General features: G+C 52.5%; 1 protein-coding gene across 6 annotated transcripts in view; it reads right to left on the bottom strand.

Annotated features, from left to right (window-relative positions):
- arhgap32b (Rho GTPase activating protein 32b) overlaps positions 1-17817 on the bottom strand; it is a 597494-nt gene that overhangs the window by 249111 nt on the left and 330566 nt on the right. The window lies entirely within an intron of this gene.

The raw sequence follows: 17817 nt of genomic DNA, 5'->3' as shown, positions 1-17817 counted from the left end.
GCTGCAGGAGAGCCTCCTCTGAGGTGGGCCAGAGACACATTGTTTGGGCATATCAAAGGGAGCTTTACTGTGCATCCCTAACCTGAAAATACTGGTCACTAGCACCATGTCCCAACCCCAGCAAAAACATCCCACACCCTGCTGAACATCAAAATTCACACCCTTTAACATGTGTCATTATACGTTACCTGTATTGAATAGCCAAATATAAATAATAATTACTTTTATTTATATAGCGCCCTTTAACGTAGTAAAACATCCCAAGGCGCTTCACAACAGTGTTACAGACAAACAGATAAATTTGACACCAAGCCACAGAAGAAATTAAGGCAGATGATCAAAAGCTTGTTTAAAGAGGTAGAGCTTAGGGCCCAGGCAACTGAAGGCACGGCCACCGATGGTTAAGCAGTTATAATGAGGGATGTTCAAGAGGCTAGAATTTGAGGAGCGCAGACATCTTGTGGGATTGTGAGGCTGAAAAAGATTACAGCGCTAAGGAGGGGCAAGTCCAGGGAGTGATTTGTAAACAAAGATGAGAATGGATAAAGGGACTATAGACACTAACAGTGGCCACAGACTACCTTAGTACAGGGTGTGTCAGAATAGAAAGGACCAGCTTAGATCATGCGCTGTAAGGCAGGTGCCAGGTGTGCCATTTCTGAAGCTCTGATCACTGCAGTTGCTGTAACACAAACATTTACTTGCTTGCATGATGTACAAACCGGGTCAGAGGGACAGGAATGGGGTCTGGGAATGAGCCGAAATTACACAACGTGCTTGGATGCCCTATCAGCAAAGCGTTCATTCAGATCCAAAGTACACCATGGAGCTTAGTAGATTGTCGCCCTGCATCCCACAGCAGTACACCTACTAGCTGCAATTACATAGAAGTATACCAGCAGCATGTGTGCGGAGATTAACTGCAAACCCCCGCCAACACTTTACATGCTCAGCTGACTTAAGGGGACGAAATGCAAAGTTATTTCCCGAAATCTCTGCACGAGATGAGAAAACTCCCAGACACACAGTGATCAGGTGGCAGGCAGCCCTGGGGCAGGAACCAACAGCTCCCGGCTGGAGTGGGGTCTCTGCTTTCCACGTGCTCGAGAAAATTAATATATTTCCAGCAGCCAGGGACAGGGGTTGGGGAGGGGTGGGGGGAGAAACTTGGAAAATAGGTGCAGGAGCAGGCCAATCGGCCCTTCGAGCCTGCACCACCATTCGATATGATCAAGGCTGATCATGCAACTTCAGTACCCCATTCCTGCTTTCTTTCCATACCCTTTGATCCCTTTAGCCATAAGGGCCACATCTAACTCCCTTTTGAATATATCTAACGAACTGGCCTCAACAACTTTCTGTTCTGTGAATGAAGAAGTTTCTCCTCATCTCGGTCCTAAATGGCTTACCCCTTATCCTTAGACTGTAACCCCTGGTTATGGGCTTCCCCAACATCAGGAACATTCTTCCTGCATCTAACCTGTCCTATCCCATCAGAATTTTATTTGTTTCTATGAGATCCCCTCTCATTCTTCTAAATTCCAGTGAATATAAGCCTAGTCAATCCAGTCTTTCTTCATATGTCAGTCCTGCCATCCCGGGAATCAGTCTGGTGAACCTTCGCTGCACTCCCTCAATAGCAAGAATGTCCTTCCTCAGATTATGGGACCGAAACTGTACACAATATTCAAGGTGTGGCCTCACCAAGGCCCTGTACAACTGCAGTAAGACCTCCCTGCTCCTATACTCAAATCCTCTAGCTATGAAGGCCAACGTGCCATTTGCCTTCTTCACCACCTGCTGTACCTGCATGCTAACTTTCAATGACTGATGTACCATGACACCCAGATCTCGTTGCATCCCCCCTTTTCCTAATCTATCACCATTCAGATAATGTTTTTGCCACCAAAGTGGATAACCTCAAATTTATCTACATTATACTGCATCTGCCATGCGTTTGCCCACTCACCTAACCTGTCCAAGTCACCCTTGGCATCTTCCTCACAGCTCACACCGCCACCCAGCTTAGTGTCATCTGCAAACTTGGAGATATTACATTTAATTCCTTCGTCCAAATCATTAATGTATATTGTAAATAGCTGAGGGCCCAGCACTGAACCTTGCGGTACCCCATTAGTCACTGCCTGCCATTCTGAAAAGGACCCGTTTATCCCGACTCTCTGCTTCCTGTCTGCCAACCAGTTCTTGATCCACGTCAATACATTGCCCCCAATACCATGAGCTTTAATTTTGCATACTAACCTCTTGTGTGGGACCTTGCCAAAAGCCTTTTGAAAGTCCAAATACACCACATCCACTGGTTCTCCCTTTTCCACTCTACTCGTTACATCCTCAAAAAATTCTGGAAGATTTGTCAAGCATAATTTCCCTTTCATAAATCCATGCTGACTTGGACCGATCCTGTCACTGCTTTCCGAATGGGCTGCTATTCCATCTTTAATAACTGATTCCAACATTTTCCCCACTACCGATGTCAGGCTAACCGGTCTATAATTCCCTGTTTTCTCTCTCCCTCCTTTTTTTAAAAAGTGGGGTTACATTAGCTACCCTCCAGTCTATAGGAACTGATCCAGAGTCTATAGAATGGTGGAAAATGACCACCAATGCACCTATTTCTAGGGTCACTTCCTTAAGTACTCTGGGATGTAGACATAGAAACATAGAAAATCAGGCCCTGGGGATTTATTAGCCTTCAATCCCATCAATTTCCCTAACACAATTTCTTGACTAATAAAGATTTCCTTCAGTTCCTCCTTCTCGCTAGACCCTCGGTCCCCTAGTATTTCCGGAAAGTTATTTGTGTCTTCCTCACTGAAGACAGAACCAAAGTATTTGTTCAATTGGTCTGCCATTTCTTTGTTCCCCATTATAAATGCACCTAATTCTGATTGCAAGGGACCTACATTTGTCTTCACTAATCGTTTTCTCTTCACGTACCTTTCGAAGCTTTTGCAGTCAGTTTTTATGTTCTCTGCAAGCTTACTCTCGTACTCTATTTTCCCCCTCCTAATTAAACCCTTTGTCCTCCTCTGCTGAATTCTACATTTCTTCCAGTCCTCAGGTTTGTTGCTTTTTCTGGCCAACTTATATGCCTCTTCCTTGGATTTAACACTATCCCTATTTTCCCTTATTAGCCACCGTTGAGCCACCTTCCCCGTTTTATTTTTACGGCAGACAGGGATGTACAATTGTTGAAGTTGTAAAGATCTCCCATTGCCTATCCACCGTCAATCCTTATGGAATCATTTGCCTATCTATCCTAGCCAATTCATGTCTCCGACCATCGGAGTTACCTTTCTTTAAGTTCAGGACTCTAGTCTCTGAATTAACTGTGTCACTCTCCATCTTAATGAAGAATTCTACCATATTATGGCCACTCTTTCCCAAGGGCCTCGCACAAAAAGATTGCCAATTAATCCTCTCTCATTACACAAGACCCAGTCTAGGATGGCCTGCTCTCTAGTTGGCTCTTCGACATATTGGTCGAGAAAACCATCCCTTACACACTCCAGGAAATCCTCCTCAACCTTATTGCTACCAGTTTGGTTAGCCCAATCTATATGTAGATTAAAGTCACCCATGATAACTGCTGTACTTTTATTGCACGAATCCCTAATTTCATGTTTGATGCCATCCTCAACCTCACTACCACTGTTTGGTGATCTGTATACAACTCCCACTAGTGTTTTCTGCCCTTTGGTTTCACTGACAGGAAAGACCATAGGAAAAGGAGGAGATGGTCTCATGACTGATCTGTATCTCAACTCCATCCAACTATCTTGGTTCTGTAGCGCTTAATATCCTTGCCCAACAGAAATCTCAGTTTTTAAATTTTCAAATGACTCCCAGCCTCAATAGCTTTTTGGAAGAGTGTTCCAGAATTCCACTACCTTTTGCATGAATAAAAAATACATACTTGCATTTATATAGCGCCTTTCATGACCACCCAACATCCCAAAATGGTTTACAGCCAATGAAGTATTTTTTTTTAATTGTTGTAATGTGGGAAATGCATCAGCCAATTTGCGCTCAGCAAACTCCCACAAGCAGCAATGTGATAATGACCAGATCATCTGAGTTTTATTAAGCTTTCTGACATCACCCTGGAACGGTCTGGCTCTAATTTTAAGGTTTTGTCGCCTTACCTTGAGTCCCCCACCAGAGGAAATAGTTTCTCTCTATCTCCCTATCATATCATATTTTAAACATCTTAATTACATCACCTCTTAATCTTCTACACTCAAGAGAATACAACCCTAGTTTGTACAACCTGTCTTCATAATGTAACCTTTTCAGCCCCGGTATCATTCTGGTGAATCTGCACAGCACTCTCTCCAAGGCCGATATATCCTTCCTGAGATGTGGTGCCCAGAGCTGAACACAGTACAGGTTGGACCTCCCTTATCTGGGACTCCCTTATCCGGCATCACCCTTCGTCTAGCATGATTCCGGGGGGGCATGTGCAGAATGCAGCCGACTTCCACCTCCACCGCTGGGGTCCCCCGACACCCGGCCAGCTAGGGCCGCTCCGACACTGGGCCCGCTGGGGGCCCCGACACTCGGCCCGCTGGGCCCCCCCGACACTCGGCCCGCTGGGCCCCCCGACACCCGGCCCGCTGGGGCCGTTCCGACACTCGGCCCGCTGGGCCCCCCCGACACTCGGCCCGCTGGGCCCCCCCGACACTCGGCCCGCTGGGCCCCCCGACAACCAACCCGCTGGGGGCCCCGACACTCGGCCCGCTGGGCCCCCCGACACCCGGCCCGCTGGGGCCGTTCCGACACTCGGCCCGCTGGGCCCCCCCGACACTCGGCCCGCTGGGCCCCCCGACAACCAGCCCGCTGGGGGCCCCGACACTCGGCCCGCCGGGCCCCCCGACACTCGGCCCGCTGGGCCCCCCGACAACCAGCCCGCTGGGGGCCCCGACACTCGGCCCGCCGGGCCCCCCGACACTCGGCCCGCTGGACCCCCGACAACCAGCCCGCTGGGCCCCCCGACACTCGGCCCGCTGGGCCCCCCGACAACCAGCCCGCTGGGGGCCCCGACACTCGGCCCGCCGGGCCCCCCGACACTCGGCCCGCTGGGGGCCCCGACACTCGGCCCGCCGGGCCCCCCGACACTCGGCCCGCTGGGCCCCCCCGACACTCGGCCCGCTGGGGCCCCTCCGACACCCGGCCTGCTGGGGCCGCTCCGACACTGGGCCCGCTGGGGGCCCGACACTCGGCCCGCTGGGGCCCCCCTGACACTCGGCCCGCTGGGGCCCCCCTGACACTCGGCCCGCTGGGCCCCCCCGACACTTGCTTCATGGCCTGCTGACACTTCGTGGCCCACCTGGGGCGGCGACCTCTCACCCTCCCCGGACCACTGACCTATCCGGTAAAATTCCTTATTGGGCACAGGCCAGGTCCTGAGGGTGCAGGATAAGGGAGATTCAAGCTGTACTCTAAAGGGATCTAACCAGAGCTTTATACAACTTAACATAATTTCCACCCCTTGGTATTCCAGTCCAACATCGGGAACGGTAACATAGTGGTAACGTCACTGGACTAGTAATCCAGGGGAATAAAAACAGAAAATGCTGGAAATCTCAGCAGGTCAGGCCGCATCTGTGGGGAGGAAGCAGAGGTAACGTTTCGGGTCGATGACCCTTCATCAGAACTGCTCTTGTAGTTATCCAGAGGCCTGGACAAATGATCCAGAGACCCGAGTTCAAATCCCACAACGACAGCTGGAGAATTTAAATTCAGTTAATTAAATAAATCTGGAATAAAAAGCTAGTATCAGTAATGGTGACCATGAAACTACAGGAGTGTCGTAAAAACCCATCTGGTTCACTAATGTCCTTTACGGAAGGAAATCTGCCATCCTTACCCGGTCTGGCCTATATGTGACTCCAGACCCACAGCAATGTGGTTGACTCTTAACTGCCCCCTGAAATGCAGTAGCAAGCCACTCAGTTGTAACAAATCGCTACAAGAAACAAGAAGAATAATAAAACTGGACGGACCACCCGGCATCGACCTCGGCACCGGCTACAGGCACAACAACGGCACACCCAGCCCGTCGACCCGGCAAAGTCCTTCTCACCAACATCTGGGTACTTGTGCCAAAATTGGGAGAGCTGTCCCACAGACTAGTCAAGCAACAGCCTGATATAGTCATACTCACAGAATCATACCTTTCAGCCAATGTCCCAGACTCCTCCATCACCATCCCTGGATATGTCCTGTCCCACCGGCAGGACAGACCCACCAGGGATTGCGGCACAATGGTATACAGTCGGGTGGGAGTGGCCCTGGGAGTCCTCAACATTGACTCCGGACACCATTAAGTCTCATGGCTTCAGGTCAAGCATAAACAAGGAAACCTCCTGCTGATTACCACCTACCGCCCTCCCTCAGCTGATGAATCAGTACTCCCCCATGTTGAACATCATTTGGAAGAAGCACTGAGAGTAGCACAGGCACATAATGTACTCTGGGTGGGGTATTTCAATGTCTATCACCAATAGTGGCTCGGTAGCACCACTACTGACTGAGCTGGCCGAGTCCTGAAGGACATAGCTGCCAGACTGGGCCTGCGGCAGATGGTGAGAGAACCAACATAAGGGAAAAACCTACTTGACCTCGTCCTCACCAATCTACCTGTTGCAGATGCATCTGTCCATGACAGCATTGGGAGCAGCGACCACCTCACAGTTACTGTGGAGTTGAAGTCCCATCTTCACACTGAGGACACCCTCCATCGTGTTGTGTGGCACTACCACCGTGCTAAATGGGATAGATTCAGAACAAGTAGCAGCTCAAAACTGGGCATCCATGAGGCGCTGTGGGCCATCAGCAGCAGAAGAATTGTATTCCACCACAATCTGTAACCTCATGACCCGGCATATCCCTTAATCTACCATTACCATCAAACCAGGGGACCAACCCTGGTTCAATGAGGAGTATAGAGGAGTATGCCAGGAGCAGCACCAGGTGTACCTAAAAATGAGGTGCCAACCTGGGGAAGCTGCAACACAGGACTACATGCATGCTAAAATGTGGAAGCAGCATGTTATAGACAGGGCTAATGCGATCCCACAATCAATGGATCAGATCAAAGCTCTGCAGTCCTGCCACATCCAGTCGGGAATGGTGCTGAACCATTGAACAATTAACGGGAGGAGAATCCATGATTATCCCCATCCTCAACGATGGCGGAGTCCAGCATGCGATTACAAAAGACAAGGCTAAAGCATTTGCAACCATCTTCAACCAGAAGTGCCGAGTGGATGATCCATATCGGCCTCCTCCTGAGGGTCCCGACCATCTCAAAAGCCAGTCTTCAACCAATTTGATTCATTCCACGTGATATCAAGAAACACCTGAACGCACTAGATACAGCAAATGCTACGGGCCCCGACAACATCCCGGCTGCTGTGCTGAAGACTTGTGCTCCAGAACTAGCCGCACCTCTAGCCAGGCTGTTCCAGTACATCATCATCATCATTATAGGCAGTCCCTCGAAATCGAGGAAGACTTACTTCCACTCTAAAAGTGAGTTCTCAGGTGACTGAACAGTCCAATTACAGTCTCTGTCACAGGTGGGACAGACATTGGTTGAAGGAAAGGGTGGGTGGGTAGTCTGGTTTGCCGCACGCTCCTTCCGCTGCATGCGCTTGGTTTCTGCATGCTCTCGACGACGAGACTTGAGGTGCTCAGCGCCCTCCCGGATGCTCTTTCTCCATTTAGAGTGGTCTTTGGCCAGGGATTCCCAGGTGTCGGTGGGGATGTTGCATTTTATCAAGGAGGCTCTGAGGGTGTCCCTGAAACGTTTCCTCTGCCCACCTGGGGCTCGCTTGCTGTAAAGGAGTTCCGAGTAGAGCGCTTGCTTTGGGAGTCTTGTGTCGGGCATGCGGACAATGTGGCCCGCCCAACGGAGCTGATCAAGTGTGGTCAGTGCTTCGATGCTGGGGATGTTTGCCTGATTGAGAACACTGATGTTGGTGCATCTATTAAGTACAGCTACAACACTGGCATCTACCAACAATGTGGAAAACTACCCGGGTATGTGCTGTCCATAAAAAGCAGGACAAATCCAACCTGGATCGTCAGCAAAGTGATGGAGGGTATCATCGACAGTGCTATCAAGCAGCACTTACTCACCAATAACCTCCTCACGGAAGCCCAGTTTGGGTTCAGCAGCTCCAGACCTCATTAAAAACTTGGTCCAATAATGGGCAAAAGAACTGAATTCCAGAGATACGGTGAGAGTGACAACCCCTGGGGACATGAGACAGGGGACATGAGGGACCCGGGACAGAGGAACATGGGGACTGGGGACATGGAGACACAGGGACTGGGGGACACGGGGATATGAGACAGGGGACTTGAGGGACCCGGGACAGAGGAACATGGGGACATGGGGACACGGGGACTGGGGGACACGGGGACTGGGGGACACGGGGACTGGGGAGCACGGGGACTGGGGGATACGGGGACATGAGACAGGGGACATGAGGGACCCAGGACAGAGGAACATGGGGACTGGGGGACATGAGGGACCCGGGACAGAGGAACATGGGGACATGGGGACACGGGGACTGGGGGACATGGGGACACGGGGACTGGGGGACTGGGGGATACGGGGACATGAGACAGGGGACATGAGGGACCCAGGACAGAGGAACATGGGGACTGGGGGACACGGGGACTGGGGGATATGGGGACATGAGACAGGGGACATGAGGGACCCAGGACAGAGGAACATGGGGACTGGGGGACTGGGGGACATGGGGACATGAGACAGGGGACTTGAGGGACCCGGGACAGAGGAACATGGGGACATGGGGACACGGGGACTGGGGGACACGGGGACATGAGGGACCCAGGACAGAGGAACATGGGGACTGGGGGACACGGGGACTGGGGGACACGGGGACTGGGGGACACGGGGACATGAGACAGGGGACTTGAGAGACCCGGGACAGAGGAATATGGGGACATGGGGACACGGGGACTGGGGGACACGGGGACTGGGGGACACGGGGACATGAGACAGGGGACATGAGGGACCCAGGACAGAGGAACATGGGGACTGGGGGACATGGGGACTGGGGGACACGGGGACATGAGGGACCCGGGACAGAGGAACATGGGGACTGGGGGACATGGGGACTGGGGGACTGGGGGATACGGGGACATGAGACAGGGGACATGAGGGACCCAGGACAGAGGAACATGGGGACTGGGGGACACGGGGACTGGGGGACTGGGGGACACGGAGACATGAGGGACCCGGGACAGAGGAACATGGGGACTGGGGGACACGGGGACATGAGGGACTGGGGGACTGGGGGATATGGGGACATGAGACAGGGGACATGAGGGACCCAGGACAGAGGAACATGGGGACTGGGGGACACGGGGACATGAGGGACCCAGGACAGAGGAACATGGGGACATGGGGACTGGGGGACATGGGGACTGGGGGACACGGGGACATGAGACAGGGGACATGAGGGACCCAGGACAGAGGAACATGGGGACTGGGGGACACGGGGACATGAGGGACCCGGGACAGAGGAACATGGGGATTGGGGGACACGTGGACATGAGGGACTGGGGGACACAGGGACTGGGGGATACGGGGACATGAGACAGGGGACATGAGGGACCCAGGACAGAGGAACATGGGGACTGGGGGACACGGGGACATGAGGGACCCGGGACAGAGGAACATGGGGACTGGGGGACACGAGGGACTGGGGGACACAGGGACACGGGGACATGAGGGACCCGGGACTGGGGGACACGGGGACATGAGGGACTGGGGGACAGGGGGACAAGGGGTAGGGGATAGGGGGTCACGGGGACAGGGGACTTGAGGGACCCGGGACAGAGGAACATGGGGACTGGGAACATGGGGACACGGGGTAGGGGATAGGGGGTCATGGGGTAGGGGGACATGGGGACACAGGGACATGGAGTTGGGGATAGGGGGACACGGGGACATGGGATAGGGGATAGGGGGTCACGGGGACATGGGATAAGGGGTCACGGGGACATGGGATAGGGGATAGGGGGTCACAGGGACTGGGGGACACGGGTGTCAGATTCCACTTGTATTCTGATGATACTGAGCTTTAACGGTCTCCCTCTGTACAACAACAACTTTTATTTATATAGCGTCTTTAACATTGTAAAATGTCCCAAGGCGCTTCACAGATGTGTTATCAAACAAAATTTGACACCAAGCCACATAAACAGATATTAGGACAAGTGGGTCAAAGAGATTGGTTTTAAGGAACATCTTAAAGTGGAAAAAGAGACAGAGAGACAGAGAGGTTTAGGGAGGGATTGGCAAAGCTTAGGGCCCAAGCAGCCTGATTTGGAGGTGCACGGGGATTTCGGAGGGTTGTCGGGCGGAGAAAGAAATGGGGAGAGATATATCCCACGATCATCTCTGTGTTGGCAGAGTGCCGTCCTACATCAAGTCATTGACAAGCCACAACCCTCCAACTTAACATCAAAATCCAAAGTGAGTGAGAGGCCGTTCAGCCCAACCAGTCCATGTTTGGGATTTATCTCCCACACAAGCAATAAGTCCTCGTGTCATGTACCTGCATTACTCCCATAACCTTTCATTCCCCTTCCCTTCAATCACTTGTATAACTTATACCTAAATGTAGCTTTAGTCACTAACTCTGGTAGTGCATTCCACAGCCTCATAACCTTGTGTGTAAAAAGCAAGACTCTCCTACTTTTGGTTCTAGATCTTGTCCATTTAATATTATATATATATGTCCTCTCAGTATAGACTCCTTAACCACTATAAACAAAGGAACAGGAGTGGGCCATTCAGCTCTTCGAGCCTGTTCTGCCATTCAATTAAATCATGTCATTTTCCGGTTGGCAAACTGTAACTAGTGGGGTGCCACAGGGATCAGTGCTGGGACCTCAACGATTTACAATCTATATTCATGACTTGGATGAAGGGACAGAGTGTAATGTAGCCAAATTTGCTGATGATACAAAGATGGGTGGGAAAGCAAATTGTGAGGAGGGCACAAAGAATCTGCAAAGATAGGCTAAGTGATTGGGCAAAAATTTGGCAGATGGAGTATAATGTGGGAAAATGTGAGGTTATCCACTTTGGTAGGAAAAATAAAAAAGCAAATTATTATTTAAATGGAAAGAGATTACAAAATGCTGCAGTACAGAGGGATCTGGGGGTCCATGTACATAAAACACAAAAAGTTAGTGTGCAGGTACAGCAAGTAATTAGGAAGGCAAATGGAATGTTGGCCTTTATTACAAGGGGAATGGAGTATAAAAGTAAGGAAGTCCTGCTACACTGTACAGGGTATTGGAGTACTGCATACAGTTTTGGTCTCCTTATTTAAGGAGGAATAGACTTGCACTGGAGGCAGTTCAGAGAAGGTTCACTTGGTTGATTCCTGAGATGAAGGGGTTGTCTTATAAAGAAATATTGAGCAGGTTGGGCATATCCTCATTGGAGTTTAGAAGAATGAGAGGGGATGAGAGGGAAACATATAAGATTCTGAGGGGGCTTGACAAGGTAGATGCAGAGAGGATATTTCCCCTTGTGGAGGAATCTAGAACTAGGGGGCATAATTTCAGAATAAGGGGTCGCCATTTTAAAACGGAGATGAGGAGGAATTTCTTCTCTCAGAGGGTCGTGAATCTTTGTAATTCTTTACCCCAGAGAGCTGTGGAGGCTGGGTCATTGAATATATTTAAGGTGGAGTTAGATTCTTGAACGATAAGGGAATTATGGTTTATGGGGAGTAGGCGGGGAAGTGGAGTTGAGGCCAGGATTAAATCAGCCATGATCTTATTGGCCGATTCCTGCTCCTATTTCTTATGTTCTTATGATCTGTATCCGAACTTCACTTACCTGTCTTTGTTCCATATCCCTTGATACCCTTACCTAACAAAGCAGTCTGCGCCTATCGTTTCAGAATTTTATGTATCCAAAATCAAATTGCCCCTTAATTTCCCCTGTTCCAGCCAAAAATGGTCACGTTTTTGTACATAGTTGTATTTCCTCATACCAGGCAGCATCCTGGTGAATCTGTGCTATACCCTCTCTATTGCCTTTCCTGCAGTGCGGAGCCCAACACTGCACTGTGGTCATGCTAATGTTTTAAGTAAATTCACCATTATATCACGACTTTTATATTCTATACCTTTTGTCATAAATCCCAGAACTCCATTTGTTTTTTTTAATGGTCTTACCCACTTAAAGTGTTGCTTTTAATGTCTCCAGAATCTGAACTCCCAAATCCCTCTGCTCGTCCACATCACCCAGCTTTGCCCTATTGAAATTATAAACCAACATGCATCACATTTACTGACATTGAACTCCATCTGCCACTTGTTTGCCCATTCCACCATCTTACCAATGTCCCTTTGCAGGTTCTTTTGGTCCTCAGAATTATTTATTGCGCCTCCATTTTAGCATCGTCTACAAGTTCGGACAACACTCCCTACACATTGGGAAGACCAAAGCCATAAACTCCGCTGCTTTCCAACTAACTTCTTTACATTCACTCACACTGAACGAGACTGTCCTGCTCGACCCTGAGCTGAGCTTCAAGCCCATCACCAGAACCACCTACAACAATAACTCACATTCATATAGCGCCTTTAACATAACAAAACTTCCTAAGGTGCTTAACAAGAACATTCTCATTAGAAATGTTGACATCGACCCACAGGACAGATGACCAAAAGCTCGATCAATGAGGTCATTTTATGGAGCATCTTAGATAGGCAAGGAGATTTAGGGAGGGAATTCCAGAGCTTAGAGCAAAGGCTGCTGAAAGCAGGGCCAATAAGGGTGGAGTGATTAAAATCAGGGATGTGCAAGATGCCAAAATTGGAGGAGTGCAGAGAAATTGAAGGCTTGTAGGGCTGGAGAAGGTTACAGAGATAGGGAGGTGCAAGGTCATGAAGAGATTTGAAAACAAGGATGAGGATTTTAAATTTAAGGTGTTATAGGACTGGGAGCCAATGTAGGTCAGCGAGAACAGGGGTGATGGGTGAATTTTAACCAAGACGGGAATTAAGGGTTATGGGGAGCGGGCGGGTAAGTGGAGCTGAGTCCACGGCCAGATCAGCTATGATCTTGTTGAATGGTGGTGCAGGTTCGAGGGGCTAGATGGCCTACTCCTGTTCCTAATTCTTATGTTCTTATGTTCTTAGGTGACTTAGTGGGAGTTAAGATATGGGCAGCAGAGTTTTGGATGAGCACAAGTTTATGGAGGGTGGAAGATGGGAGGCCAGCCAAGAGAACATTGCAATACTCAGGTCTAGAGGTAACAGAGCCATGGATGAGGGTTTCAGCAGCAGATGAGCTGCGGCAGGATTGGAGTCGGGCGATGTTATGGAGGTGGAAGTAGGCAGTCTTGGTGATGGAGCAGCGATGTGGTCATCTCAGGGTCAAACAATACCAAGGTTGCGAATATGGATGGAGTCGATGTTTAAGGAACTGAGATTGTGGCGGAGATCAAAGACAATTGCTTCAGTCTTCCCAATATTCAGTTGGAGGGGATATTTATAATTCCATCTGAGACAACATTGCTCACCTCCACACTCCATATCTATCTCTTTTCTCGCACCAACTCCCTCTCACCCATCACTCTCATCCTTGCCAACTTGCCAACATACTACATTTAAACTTCTTGTCATCAACTTCAAACTCCTCTACAGCTTTGGCCCACACTATGGGCCCAAGATTTGGCCTCAGTTGCTCCTGATTTTTTGAAGCAACTGGTGTAGAATGGAGTATCTTAGAAATTCAAATTCTCGGCATTTAGTTTGCTCCAGTTCTAGTCAGTTAGAACAGTTTCACTTTGGAACAGAATTTTTTTTCAAAAGGGGGCGTGTCCGGCCACTTACGCCTGTTTTCAAAGTTTCGGCAGTGAAAACTTACTCCAAACTAAATTAGAATGGAGTAAGTGAAGATTTTTGTACGCTCGAAAAAACCTTGTCCAAACTTTATAAAATCAAGCGTAGGTTACAAATCAGGCATAGGGAATGGGGGGTGGGGTTTAAAAGGGAAGTTTACAAAACTTCAGTTTTACAAATAAAGAGCCATCATCAATAATAAATGATAAAAACATCAATAAATCAACCAATAAATCAATCAAAAAAAATTAATAAGAAATAATTTTTTTTTAAATCAATAAATAAAACATTTTCTACTTACCGACTGCAGCACCGGGAGCCCTCCAACAACGTGCTGGGATGCCCCCCCCCCCACCCCCACCCCACCCCCAGTGTGTCTCTGTCAGTGTCTCTATCTCTCTGTCTGTCTGTGTGTCTCTCACTCTCTGTCTGTCAGTGTCTGTGTTTCTGACAGCGAGGGGAGGGGGAGGAGGGGGGCAGGGGGAGGGGAGGGAGGGAGGCAGAGGGGGGGGGCAGGGGGAGGGGAGGGAGGGAGAGAAGGGGGAGGGGAGGGAGGGAAGGGGAGGGATGGGGGAAGGGGGAGGGATGGGGGGGAGGGAAGGGGGAGGGAAGGGGAGAAGGGAGGGAAGGGGGAGAAGGGGAGAAGGGGGGGAAAGGGGGGAGGAGAAGGGGAAGGGGTGGAGGAGAAGGGGAAGGGGGAAGGGGAAGGTGGGGAGGAGAAGGGGAAGGGGGGGGAGGTGAAGGGCGGAGGAGATGGGGAAGGGGAGGAGAAGGGGAAGGGGAAGGAGAAGGGAAAGGGGGGGAAGGGGAAGGGGAGGGGAGAGAGGGAGGGGAAGGGGGAGGGGAATGGGGAGGGGAATGGGGAGGGGAGGAGAAGTGGAAGGAGAGGGGGGAGAAGGGGAATGAGAGGGGGGGGAAGAAGGGGAATGAGAGAGGGGGGAGAAGGGGAATGAGAGGGGGGGGAGAAGGGGAAGGAGAGGGGGGGAGAAGGGGAAGGAGAGGGGAGGAGAAGGGGGGAAAGGTGAAGGGGGGGAGGAGAAGGGGGGAAGGAGAAGGGGGGGAAGGAGAAGGGGGAGAAGGAGAAGGGGGACGAAAGGAGAAGGGGGGGTAAGAAGAAGGTGGGGGGAAAGGAGAAGGGGGAAAGGAGAAGGGAGTAGAAGGAGAAGGGGGTGGGACAGGAGAACGGGGGGGGGAAAGGAGAACGGGGGGAAAGGAGAAGGGGCAGAAAAGAGAAGGGGGAAAGGAGATGGGGGAAAGGAGAAGGGGGGGAAGAGAAGGGGGGGAAGAGAAGGGGGGGAAAGGAGAACGGGGGGAGAAAGGAGAACGGGGGGAAAGGAGAACGGGAGGGGGAAGGAGAAGGTGGGGAAAGGAGAAGGGGGAAAGGAGAAGGGGGAAAGGAAAAGGGGGGTAAGGAGAAAGGGGGGGGGGAAGGAGAAAGGGTGGGTAAGGAGAAAGGGGGAGGGGGGATAAGGAGGAGGGGGAGGGAGGCTGAACGGGCCGGGCCCGGCTGGGCCCAAGACTTTGGGCAGAGCCAGCACCAGATTTACAGGTAGGTGGCATTGGGTTGGGTCGGGGGTCCGGTGGGGGAGAGCGCGGGTCGGGTGGGGGGGGGGGAGCGCGGGTCGGGTGGGGGGGGGAGCGCGGGTCGGGTGGCGGGGAGCGCGGAGTGAGGTCGGGTCTGGCGGCGGGAGGGGGAGGGGGTGCGGTCGGGAGCACGGGTCGGGTCGGACCGGGGGGTGGAGGTGGGAGGTCGGGTTGGTTCGGGTAGGGAGGGAGCGCGGCTCAGGTCGGGTCGGGGGGGGGTGGAGGTGGGAGGTCGGGTTGGTTCGGGTAGGGAGGGAGCGCGGGTCGGGTCGGGGGGGGTGGAGGTGGGAGGTCGTGTTGGTTCGGGTAGGGAGGGAGCGCGGGTCGGTTCGGTTCGGGTGGAGGGGGGGCAGAGGGAGGTCGGGTCGGATCGGTTCGTGACGGGGCGGGGGGAGGGAGGTCAGGTTGGGTCGGGTCGGGTCCAGGTGGGGGACGTCGGGAGCGCGGGTCGGGAGGGAGGGAGGGAGAGGGAGGTCAGGTCGCGTGGGGGGCGGGTCCGGTTCGGGGAGGGGGAGCGGGAGTCGGGTCGGATCGGGAGGAAGCAGGATCTGGGCATGGGAGGCAGCCTTATGCACGCAGCCCCAGTGAGCCCATTCGGCCAGGGCTAGGGGCTGCGTGCTTCGGGCCCCTCCCACACAGTTTTGGGCGCCTGGAGCTACTGCACATGCGCGCCCACGTGCAGAGGTCCCGGCACTGTTTTCAGCGCAGGGACCTAGCTCCGCCCCCTACAGCTCGTGCTGCGCCGCGCCCGGCTCCAGAGGACCAGCAGGGAGCCGGAGAATCTGTACGTTTTTTTTAGGCGCACTTTGTGGCGCGGAAATGGGCGTCCTCCGGGCTGCGCCTTTCTAGGCGCAGTCCGAAACTTGGGCCCTATATCTGCGACCTCCTACAGTCTTACATATCTGCTACCCGTCAATCCTGACTTATGTGGACAACCCCTGTCCTTCACCCCATTTGTGAATAACCCCTGCCCTTCACCCCATTAGTTTAAATTAACCCTCTTCTGGCCCTTCCAGTATTCCAATGTCTCTGCTGTTTCCCACTGCCACATCAGGCGACTCAAAGCCAGGTTTCAGTTTGATTTTGCAAATTCTTGATTTTTTTTGAAGGGTTTAATCAGTCCCTTGTCCCAGACATACATCATTCAAGCCCGACACCGTTTGACTGACGACAGACACTGGGCCGAGCACTGGGAGGGTCGCCGTGGGTCATCACTGACCGGAGAGCGGACACTGGGAGGGTCTCTGGGGTCAGCACTGACCGGAGAGCAGACATTGGGAGGGTCTCTGGGTTCATCACTGGCCGGAGAGCAAACATTGGGAGGGTCTCTGGGGTCATCACTGGCCGAAGAGCAGACATTGGGAGGGTCTCTGGGGTCAGCACTGACCGGAGAGCAGACATTGGGAGGGTCTCTGGGTTCATCACTGGCCGGAGAGCAAACATTGGGAGGGTCTCTGGGGTCATCACTGGCCGGAGAGCAGACATTGGGAGGGTCTCTGGGGTCATCACTGGCCGAAGAGCAGACATTGGGAGGGTCTCTGGGGTCAGCACTGACCGGAGAGCAGACATTGGGAGGGTCTCTGGGGTCATCACTGGCCGGAGAGCAAACATTGGGAGGGTCGCCGTGGGTCATCACTGACCAGAGAGCAGACATTGGGAGGGTCGCCGTGGGTCAGCACTGGCCGGAGAGCAGACATTGGGAGGGTCTCTGGGGTCATCACTGACCGGAGAGCAGACATTGGGAGGGTCACCGTGGGTCAGCACTGGCCGGAGAGCAGACATTTGGAGGGTCGCCGTGGGTCAGCACTGGCCGGTGAGCAGACATTGGGAGGGTCTCTGGGGTCAGCACTGCCCGGAGAGCAGACATTGGGGGGGTCGCCATAGGTCAGCACTGGCCGGAGAGCAGACATTGGGAGGGTCTCTGGGGTCATCACTGACCGGAGAGCAGACATTGGGAGGGTCTCTGGGGTCAGCACTGGCTGGAGAGCAGACATTGGGTGGGTCGCCATGGGTCAGCACTGGCCGGAGAGCAGACACTGGAAGGGTCGCCGTGGGTCTGCACTGGCCGGAGAGCAGACATTGGGAGGGTCGCCATGGGTCAGCACTGGCCGGCGAGAGCAGACATTGGGAGGGTCACCGTGGGTCAGCACTGGCCGGAGAGCAGACATTGGGAGGGTCTCTGGGGTCAGCACTGCCCAGAGAGCAGACACTGGGAGGGTCGCCGTGGGTCAGCACTGGCCGGATACTGTTGTTCCTGTTAATATGTTACACCTGTAATTGCCGTGTTTCCATCACTTT

The sequence above is a fragment of the Pristiophorus japonicus genome, chromosome 11, assembly GCF_044704955.1.
Source record: "Pristiophorus japonicus isolate sPriJap1 chromosome 11, sPriJap1.hap1, whole genome shotgun sequence".
In the NCBI taxonomy this organism is placed as follows: Eukaryota; Metazoa; Chordata; class Chondrichthyes; family Pristiophoridae; genus Pristiophorus; species Pristiophorus japonicus.
This window is presented reverse-complemented; position numbering and strand designations above follow the sequence as displayed.